The sequence below is a fragment of the Lactuca virosa genome, chromosome 8 (assembly GCF_052849685.1).
Source record: "Lactuca virosa cultivar CGN04683 chromosome 8, Lactuca_virosa_CGN04683_v6, whole genome shotgun sequence".
Classification (NCBI taxonomy): Eukaryota; Viridiplantae; Streptophyta; class Magnoliopsida; order Asterales; family Asteraceae; genus Lactuca; species Lactuca virosa.
Window position 1 is genome coordinate 71,904,672 of NC_136433.1, and position 8,469 is coordinate 71,913,140.

The window sequence follows — 8,469 nt, forward strand, 5'->3', positions numbered from 1 at the left end:
TACAGATTCTTCCAGCAGAATGGGGAAGAATGAATTTGAACTTTCTTCCTTCAAAGTCCTCTAAATGGCATTTTTTCTCATCATCATCATCATCAGTAGGGATAGATAAGGACATGGGTAGTCTAGACACTATGAACTTGTTTTTGTTACACACTGCGAGTGATCTCCATGACTTACAAACTCTACTGAATGAAACATAATCATCAACTCCAAGTTGCATCATAATTATAAAAAGCAAATCATGATTAAGATATGACCAAGTGTCACAAGTCTTATTAAACCTCTTCTTCTTGCTAGATGCATCATTACAGTTTCGGTTTCTAGTCATGCGTCTTTTCTTAGCCATTCCTACACATAAGATACAAATCTTCATCTTCTTCTTGCTAGATGCATCATCATCATGGTTCTGGTTTCTAGTCATACTTCTTGTCTTAGCCATTCCTACACTTGCAATTTCCACATAAGATACAAAGTTTATAACCAAACATTAATGTCTAATATAATCGAATTTAATGAAAACAAGACGCAAAAGGTACCTAAAATCGAAGGAGTTTTATGTGGGTGTCATATCAACAAATATGTCTATAATAATCCACAAACCATGAAATTTGTACTATAGCATGCAGTTAAATGATAAAAAAGATAAAAGACAAAGCCAAAAACTGGATACCAATTAGACTAGTTTGTGTTTCAAATAGATGGATGATGGAAAATAGTGGCTATGGGAGCATATAAATATGGTATTTGGTTGTATAATTAAACAAAGAAGAAGTCAAAATTGGTTATGTTGAGGACGTAAAGCTATGGTTTTTTTGTTTGTAGCCGATGTCATCCAGTAGCCACCAATGGAGATTTTGGGAAAATACATCCCCATTTTTAATCTGAATGTTCCAATAACTATTAGAAAAGGAAATTAAAAAAAAAATGTAATCATCTTCCTATTGCTAAATTATTGGCTATTGTCTAATCTAAACTAAACCTAAAATAAAATAAAAAAGAAACTAAGCTAAGCTAAATCACAATCATATGGACCAATCCCAAGTTTTTGCGTCGGCATAATTTTGTTGACACTAAAAATTGAAGAACATGCATGAGCATGATGGAACTTCTTTTGTGGATTTCAAAGTTGGAGTGCAGTGCAGTTAAGTTAATGTATAGTATAGACGAAACTACTGCAACCACTGGACCGAAGTTAATAGGAAAAGATGATGAAAACATTAACATCCAAATCGTATCTAATCAGTAATAAACAAACAAAATCGAGATGAAACGATTTACCGATTAAAACTGAAAATCATGAACTTAAGCAGCAGGATGGTTTTAGAACTAATCGGCCAATATACTCTCGGGGTTGGAACCGCTTGCATCACCGATCGTATCCCATAAATATATTCTTTGTAAATCCTAATTTTACCAATACGCTAAAATTTTGGGCTCTACAGATTTTTTATTAGGATACCCAATAAACTTTTTCGAATTTGTTTAAATGGTTATTTAAAAGCTTGAGCAGTAAGCATGGCGACGTGTCCTATGGGCCCCACCCTCATGACCAAAACATTCGTTAGAAATTTTCAGGGCCCATTTTTTTTATATATCTACTAAGAAAAAAAAAAATATATGGTGTTAAGTCACCCGCCTTCTTTTAATTAAAAAAATTATTGTTAAGAGCTTATATAACAATAATAATAATAATAATAATAAGACTAATAATTAGTCACGAGAAACATTAAACTAAAATATAGTGTTAATGGTACTAGGTTTCGTTGAAGGAAAATAAAATTGTTAGAAGCGAATCGTTGCCCGATTTTGGAATCATCACTTTAACAAATGAGTGCATAGTCTCTTTCATTAACATGATTTTAGTACAAGTATTAAAGTATTAATTAATTATATGTTTATGTGTGAAATATTTGATATTGTCTGATATACGTGTTAAGAGTATATCTGATAATATATGATGATTTAGGATACAAAGTAAGCCTAAATTAATTAAGATGAATATTGGGTAGTATTTTCTTATGAGTTCGGGTGAGATATACACGGAGGGTAGAACTTTAAAATATGTCATTAATCCGAGAGCATGGATTAGACATATGGATTAGACATAGCCATTTGTCCCTAGTCCGAGAGTATGGATTGGGCATAGTCATTTGTCACTGATCCGAGAGTATGGATTAAGACATAGTCAATTGTCTCTAGTCCGAGAGTATGAAATGGGGACAGTTATTGATCTGAGAGCATGGATTAGACATACTTGATCAGGGAGTATGGATTAAGTAAAGAGATAAATTTTAGATCCGGGAGTATGGATCGTGTCGTTGAGAAGATCAACGGGGTGGGGTAAGAATTGCTTATATATGGTGAAATTGTATATTTTGTGAGTTCTAATATATATATATATATATATATATATATATATATATATATATATATAAGATTGTGGGATTGAAATCCCTATGTACTCACCAGGTTTCCCAACCTGACCCACTCAGTTTATTTGTATCACAAATGTCGATATGAAGCTACATTACACTGAGAGATTAAGGAGATTTAGATCACTAGTGTAAATGAATGTAAGGTTTGTTTATGTTTATGTTTCTTTATTAACGATGACATCCCAAGGATTTAAAAGGAATAAAATACATTTCTTAGGAAATGTTTTGATAATATATTTATCATGTTTTTCTGGGAACAAATTCCGCAATATTATTCTTTAAATGAATACTCTGATTTTCAAATAAGCATAAATAATAATTTTAAAATGACCGTGAATTTAGGGATGTCACAGTTGGTATCGGAGCATTAGTTTAAGCGAACTAGGAATTGTAGGAAATTTCTAGACTTAAACTTAGAATGCTAAGCGATAATCGTGAGGAGTGTGTCTATTATATTTTAGGTAGTACGACTGAATAGACACAAACATTAGCTTAATTAGGGAAGATGCCTAAAATGCTTTTATGTGCTAAATGATTTGTGATGCTTTATGTTATCGTTTGATCGGATTTATGGTCTGTTGCCGACCGGATCTGGAAATTATTTGTGTTCAGATTTCTAAACGTTTAAATACGGTATTAGAACCGGCATGTAACTTTTCAGAGTAATAAGGAGGATTATGCGTCTAAACCTTCTATATCTATATTCTCGTCTCGATGCACTAAACGCATGCTTCCGTAAACATAGCATCATGGTGAAGACTCGTAGAGAATTGAGTAAATGGGGGAAATGAAAAGGCTTATGATACTGACTGACACCTATCGGAAGATATCGTAAGAGTGGTATCATGCCTTTAGAATATGTCTGGTAAAATAACAGTACGTTCAGATCAGTACGGTACGTCTGAAGTACACCTTCGATTGGCGGGATGGTGGAATGATTGGTGTAATTCCTGAAGTTATCCTATCGTCTGGCATTTCCACCACCGATCGAGTTGAAGTAGAATTGATAACTGAAGATACGCATGGAAGAAGTCCTAGTAGAGTCTAAGGAAATTTTTATAATTATATGGACATGTTCGTATGTGTTAAATGACTATGTGAAATTCTTGTATGGTGACTTGGTGAACTGCGAGACAATACTTGGGACGAGTATGAGTAGGTGTGAATGGTAGTAGAGGCCTATACTACCGGAAGTACAGGACTCACACTTGGATCAGGGAAAGTCACAAGGTTACCAAGAAGCTAGTAATTGATTATGTTCTTCATGTCTGTCGTTACCATCGTTTCGGTAATGACCAAGAAGATGATTATTATTTCGACCCTAGTGGTCATATCGAATTAAATCCAACTAAGATGAGTATGTTCCGTGGTTCAGAGAACCAAGATCGATGTAACATCCGACTTAAGCCGGAAGATCGAAAATGAAAGATAATCAAAACGATCAATAGAAGTATCGCAATCACCGAGAAAGTAAGATACTTATAGGTAGAAGGGCTACATACTAGAATGTGATTACATCACACTAGAACATGAAGAAAGGAAACTTCCATTCTGGAATTTGACTATAAAAGAACTGAGTCTAAGCGTTGCATCATACGATGAGAGGTCATTAGAACATGACCCATCGATCTGTTACGATAATCTAAGTAAAGTCTATTTACGAAGGATCAGGAGTTTCCAATAAAGATCAAGATTGTAACTCGAATGTTACAATTGAAAGTCGAACATAGTATGAAGAGCGGGTGCAAGATTGAGCATCGCCAGTAGTCAAGAAGTCCAAGAGTTAGATACTCGTTTGAAAGGACATAAGAGTTATGATTATAATCTAGGATGAAAAGATAACATATGGAGTCATTATACAAGCCCTGTTTTGTTGATGATTCCAGGACGTAATCATCCTAAGGGGGAGATAACCGTAACACCCGCAGATTCGGCTAGTCAATTTAGAGAAAATAAGCGTCAAAAATGGCTTTTTGATGGAAGATTATTTAGAATGAATAATCTTAACCAAGTTATAGTATATGTCACAAGGGTTTCGTACATATAAAGAACGCTGAAATCTGAGTTACAACGAAGAAGTTATGGCCCGTCGAAGTTTTGCGGCTAAATCGGCACGGCATCGCGTAACTTAAAAAGTGAATTTTTGATAAATTATTTTTAGCCTTAGGCATCTAAACATAACTCATAGTATACATTAAACCAAGAGCGTTGTCACAACTGGCAATTTAGCTAGGAAAATTCTATTCTCATGTAATCATTCAACTATTGTAAAGCATGTACTCTAAGTAAAAATCACTCAATGTTCATTCAGATACACCTCTCATGACCAACAAAGAGTTAAAACTCTAAATATTTCGGTTTAAGTCCATTATGGACTAGGATTTACTTATTGGGCCTAATGGGCCAATAAGCTTCCAATTTGACTATTTTGGGCTCAGAACTCTTAAATGGGCTCTAAATGGACTCACATTCATAAAACCTAACCTTTTGGGCCATCATGGGCCTAAAATGAAATGGCTTACCCTAATGGGCCTTATTGAGCCATAATTGATTTAATTAACCTTAATGGGCCGAAAATTTTGTCTATAAACCTCATAATCTCGAACCAAGGATTGAAGTGGGCCAAATTAATTCATTCCTTCTTCCTTTGGCCCATTTCGGCCCAAGTTCAAAAAAAAAGAGGGTTTATGGAGGATTAAGGGAAGTGACGCCTCATTGTTGTTTAAGGGATAATGAGGGTTTTATACAACATGTATCCATACACTCTCATACTTCCATGCAAGGTCACTTCTCTCTTCCCCTCCCCTTTTTCTTCCTCTCGGCCGAAGATAACACATACACACACACATTTTCAAATCCTCTCCAAACCACCTTCAAGATCATCCTCCATCTTCCATCAAGATATCTCGAATTTTGCCTGAGTTTTTAAGGATCTTCATCAAGTTTTTTTTTCAACCTTTGGTAAGTTGGTATCAAACACAAACATCTACTTCCATCTTAATACTAAAACTCCTTCTTACATAGCTTTGTTTCATGATCTAATTTCCTAGAACTCCTCTAAGTTCGAAAGTACCTCCAAGTTGTTGCTAGGACCAAAAATCTCTCCACATCTTCCTCAAAACCGAACCAAAAAACCTCAAGGTGAGTTCATACCCCCTTGTTTTTGGTTTTTACTTGTTTTTGGGGGGATAATACAAGTAAATATGTTGATCTATGTGTGTGTGCATGTTATATGTGATTTCTTTGGTTTGTGTTGTGAAAATGTGATATTATTTGTTATATCTCGAGATCTATGGCTCAAGTGTGAAGGATACATAAACAAATACCATAATAAACAACATACTTGAAAGATCTAAGAGTCTTTAGGCTTAAGAAGTGAAAACAAAGCCAAAAATCTTTATAAGTGTCATTTTTGCAAAAATAACAAAGATTTGGGTAAAATATGATATTTTCGGTTTTATAAGGATAAAATAGTATTATTTACATAAAAATCTGACTTTTATGAAAATAACACTTTTCAAGGGGTCAAAAACATAAATTATAGCTTATTGGGCTTACATTTGGGCCTCACGGGTTTTGGGCCCAAAATTGCAAAAAATGAAGAGTTTTAGGGGCTGAAGTTGTAAATTTATCAAAATATGAATCTAAAACGTAAATAAACTATTTCAGGGGCAGAAAATGACTTTGATGCAAAAATTTGACTAAAAATGCAAAGTTTTTGATTTTGGGGTCAAAATTGTAAAACTTACGGAATTTGGGCCAAAAGTGTAAACTTTTTACAAATAATGGCTGGAAATGGCAAATACAATAGTTTTGGGCCGAAATTATTAATTAAATTATGTTTGGGCCGAAAATGTCAAGAAAAATGGTTTAAGGACCAAAAATGTCAATTTTCATCAAAAGGGACTAAAAATGTCATTTTCATTAACAAAGGGGCTGAAATGGTCAAAATCCATATTTTTGGGCCAAATAGGCTAATATTAAATTATTGGGATAAGAATATTAAATTTATAACGCATGGTTTTTAAAAATGTTTATAGATGTATATATATATATATATATATATATATATATATATATATATATATATATATATATATATATATATATATATAACCAAAGCTTCGTTATAAATCAAACGTCAAAGTATTTTTAACATCGCAAATAAACATTTAGCATACAACAAATACCTACACTACGAACTTAAAATCGATAAACAGATAAATGATTCAAGGATTGGGCCCAAAATCTTCTGTTCGTGCTATTGGGTCTTTGTGGCCCGATTTCATGATCATTGGGCCCAATATATTCAAACATGTTTATTGGGTTTTGGTGACCCAATTACATGCTCAATGGGCCTTTATCAGCTTTAACATGCTATTGGGCCTTAGTGGCCCAATTGCATTGCTAATATCGCCCTAAACATTCGTCATATGCTTAATGGGCTATAATGTGTCCGTAGCATACTCGATAGCCTATAATAACATACATGATTAGTGGGGCCCCGTTGTCCTCTTTCATGTCTGTTAGGCTTACTTCATATTCACGTAAATATCATTCGGGTTGTAAAACAAGGTTATTCAATTTCATTGGGATTTAGTGAGAAATAACGGGTGGCACCAATAAATCTCGGCCGTAGCCTGTAGTTATAATCAGAGTCTCCTGGAGGGAGAGCGAGAGTTTGTGTATAGATCTATACGGGGGTGACTCCCCCACACCTGAGCTGTTCACTACAGTTAGACTCGGCCAGTCTAGGGTGACAAAATCTTGATCAAAACTGGCGTTTGGAAAAATGTCAAGACAGGCGAATTAGTCACTATTATGCATGGTTATAACGACTCACTTAGAGATCCATTACCATCTAAGTATTCATGGGAAATCATATTCCTACACTGTGACGATGCAAAGTGATTTATACAATAATACAAAACTATCATACTATTTAAATTGGAAAACATCAGGTTTTCCGGGGAAACGACATTATTCACTTCTACATACAACAACTACAATACAAAGAACAATTATGAAGAACATTCACTTTTACATGTTTTGAAATCACATACATATACACTTATGGGATCATCACATCTTTTTCGTAAACAGTTTTTGTTACAGAAAATATCGGATTTTCTGGGTTTTACAAACAATACAAACTATTTTTATATCAAACATGCTTATGAACTCACCAACATTATATATGTTGACCGTTTTCAAAATAACTTGTATTCCCAGGTAACCGTTAGAATGAAGAATCATCAAGCGTGTTTCTAAAATTTCTTTTGTGCAATGTCAATCGTTAAACAATTTATGTTCTGTGATGTTGTAATGTTAACAATGTACTTGATGTGAACAAGGTCAGTTGTAATGTATTAATGCATGGTGATGCTTATGTTATGTTTCATGTATATTCATTGGGATGATATTTCAATTTAAGTCACACGAGCCCTCGGACGTTTCCGCCGTCTGGTTCGGGGGTGTGACAAGTGTGCATAAAAAGAACGTCCAAATCTGACTTCGTATGAGGAAGTTATGATTTTTCTAAGATTTGGCATAGCAGTATGCAGCCCGGAATTCGAATTTAAGATCGATCGATTTTTAGCCGACACAACCTAATTGAGAATTTAATATCTCATTAATAGGATCTCAACAATAAAAATACAGTCGAAAACAGAGTCTGTATGTAGAAGTTATGAATTTCACACGGTCGGTAAACAGTGTAATTTTCTCATACTTTTAAATTTAAAATCGGTCGAGAATTAGCCGATGGATTCAAAAGGAGAGTTGTAGATATCATCAATACCTACGCGTGTATATAAAGAACGTGAAAAACGGAGCTTGTATGCGAAAGTTACAGAATTTTGAAGACGGAAGGGTGCTGCTGCGAAGGGGATGACGTGGCTTAATATGGACCATTGCTTCCTCCCCATGCATTGCCACCAGATGGTGACACTTGGCAGTCAAATCAACGAGTTGGAGGCTCAAACTCGCCGAGTTGAGCCATTTTTCAGCCTATAAATACCATGCGAAGCTCACC